Below are 2,891 nucleotides of genomic sequence, written 5' to 3'. Positions count from 1 at the left end.
GATTAGACGTCCCTGCCCCTCCCTGGCTCTTCCAGTCAGTGAACTGGACACCTGCTGACCCTCAGAGGGTCCCTCCTCCCCTGAGAGTGCCTTTTGCATTGCAGGTGTGTTCTGTAGACAGTCGCTAAACTTCTGGAACAATGGGGATGGGGAGGGGGAGTTCTGAGACCCAAGGCAGGTGAGTTTGTGGACAAAAACCTTTGCCCGTAAGATGCCCTCAGCCAAAGCTAAGAAGATGGCCCTAAGCCCAGAAAATTCCAGTTCTTCTGGGTAGAAAGCTTGTCAGTGCTTTAACTCTACAGTGTCAGTGAGGGCCCAATAGGATTCAGTGAGAAGATCTGTGTTCAGATTATGACACTGGCCTATATGATATCTGAGGAGTGTATAACCTCTGGGGGAAATAGAGGAGGATTAGCTTAAGGGGTCTTTGGGTCAGGTCTTAGAGGATGGGAAAGATATCAGAAGAGAAGCTTGAGAGGAGAGTGGAAGGCACACCCATGAACAGGGGGTGTGCCTGCCTAGGAGTGAACCAATGGCCTGGCTGGGGAATCTGGGTCTGCTAGTGAGGATGGTGGGTGGATCCTACAGATCCTTGAACTGCCAGCCTGCAGAGGAGCCTTGCTATCTGGGGACAGTTAGAAGACAAGAAAGGTCACTTCCATCCAGACCAGCTTTGGTTTGTGTGATTAGGAGGAGGGTGGAGGTGTGGCAGTACCAGGGCAGAGGAGTAGTGATGTGACCCAGGAATGTGTCCTGTCCTAGGGACTCTGCTGCGGCCCTCTAAACTCTCGGAGTCCACCAGAGACCCTCAGATTCAAGCTGTGGTTCTTGGTCTAAGTCAGGTTGACTTCACCCAAGTGTGCTTTGATGTTCTATTGTTGGCAGGTCCCAGGGGCCGTCGCAAGAGGTCAATGTGCCTCTTAGCAGACATTCCGGGGAATTCTTTTTTGAAAGCTGAAAACCTTCCTCAGGCCTTTGAACCAGGAACCTTTGCCTAAACATCTGGCGGCTCAGTCTTGAAACTGATTCCACTTCACTTCCAGAACTCGAAGCTTACAGCCCCCCAAAAGTGTCTCTACCCCCCAGAGTGCACAATGCTTTGCCATTCAACTCATTCTAATTTCATTTTAGTCTCTCAACTTGCTGCTTGTTCCCTGTTCGTTTCCCCCACTGAAGTTTTTAAAACCTCATCTAAGCTGCTAGGACTCACACTAACATGGAGTGTCAGACACAGCGAAACAAGAATTAAAAGTCATTGGTATTCGTGGCGGTTTGAATGAGAATGGCCCCCAGAGGCTCATATATTTGAATGCTTGCATTTGATGGAACTGCTTGGGAAGGACTAGGAGGTGGGACCTTATTGGAGTAGGTGTGTCACTGGGGGTGGGCTTTGAGGTTTCACAAGCCCATGCCAGGCCCACTCTCTTTCTCTAAGCCTCCTGCTTGTGGACCAAAATATGAACTCTAAGCTCCAGCTCCAGTCCTGCCCGTCTGCTGCCATGCTAGTGATACCCATGGTGATAGTCATGGACTCTAACCCTCCAGAACTGTGAGCTCCAAATTAAACACTTTCTTTTAAAGTTGCCTTGGTTGTGTTTTATCACAGCAAAAGAAAAGGAACCAAGACGTGATTAAATTGGAAGATGTTTTATTTTTATTTATTTATTTGTTTGTTTGTTTGTTTGATTTTGATTTTGAGAGACAGGGTTTTTCTGTAGCTTTGGAGCCTGTCCTGGAACTCTCTCTGTAGACCAGGCTGGCCTCGAACTCACAGAGATCCACCTGCCTCTCCCTCTGAGTGCTGGGATTAAAGGCGTGTACCACCACTGCTCATCACTGAAAGACATTTTAAAGAAAACGCTGTTGAGTTCCACAGAGAGCTCAATAAAGACATCAAGAGGAATGTAAGTGTCAGGTGCCTTAGCAACCCCAGTGTTTGAGTAAGAATCGGAACTACCTTACAGAAGGATTTTCCAACTGTCTCTAAGCAGCCTCTGAAATAGCCCTGCCAATCTGGCTTCCCCTAAGAGAGTCTCCTCATCTCCAGTCAACTGAACTGGCAAAACCTCTATCTGGAGCCCAGGGAGAGAGAATGTGTGCATTAAAAATGTAAAAAGTGAGGATACGACAGCCCCAAGGTATGGTTGAGGGGAAAGTGTTTATTGTAGATGTGACAGAGGACAGCCAGAAGCATCTGGAAGAATCTAGAGCAGGGAGAGAAACTAGTAGACCAAAATTGACGGGGGGGGGGGGGGGGGGGGGGGGGGGGGGGAGGACAGAAAGAGGAAGAGAGAGAGAAGCAATAGAGAGGTAGCCAAGAGAGCACATGGTTGAAATGGCAGGGTTATATAGGAATGAGAAGCCCATGAATTGGGAGAGGTTTGGTTAGGGGGCAGTGTGAGAAGAGCTGAGAAGAGCTACAGAGGCCAGCAAGTGCTCTGATATGATCACAGGCCCCACAGTTAGGCATTTGTCTCCAGTTTTGGTAGTCTGTTTTTGTAAGATCATAGTGATGTGCAGTTTAGACCCTGAGGTGCTCTGTCTACATTGATGAAGGAAGAGTCAGGGTGGGAGTTGGGTGGGGGTGGGGAAACACACCCTCTACATTTTTATCCAGATGAGGCGCTGTGGAGCAGGTTTCAAAGACCTTCAGGGTTGAAGTGGAAAGGCTGTGTGTGTGTGTGTGTGTGTGTGTGTGTGTGTGTGTGTGTGTACACGCGTGCACACTCTTCTCTCCTCTACTGATAGCTGGGGTCCCTAAGCCTCATCTGGAAACTGTAAACAACATTATCGTACACTCCCCAGGGAAGAAAACCCCAGCTGGAGATGCGGGGGAGTAACATTGGCAGAGAGAAGCGAATCTGCTCTCCCTTTCTCAGCGAGCTATTAAA

This window comes from Alexandromys fortis, unplaced genomic scaffold (assembly GCF_014885135.2).
Source record: "Alexandromys fortis isolate MF-2015 unplaced genomic scaffold, M_Fortis_MF-2015_v1.1 scaffold_119, whole genome shotgun sequence".
NCBI classification, from domain to species: Eukaryota; Metazoa; Chordata; class Mammalia; order Rodentia; family Cricetidae; genus Alexandromys; species Alexandromys fortis.
This window is presented reverse-complemented; position numbering follows the sequence as displayed.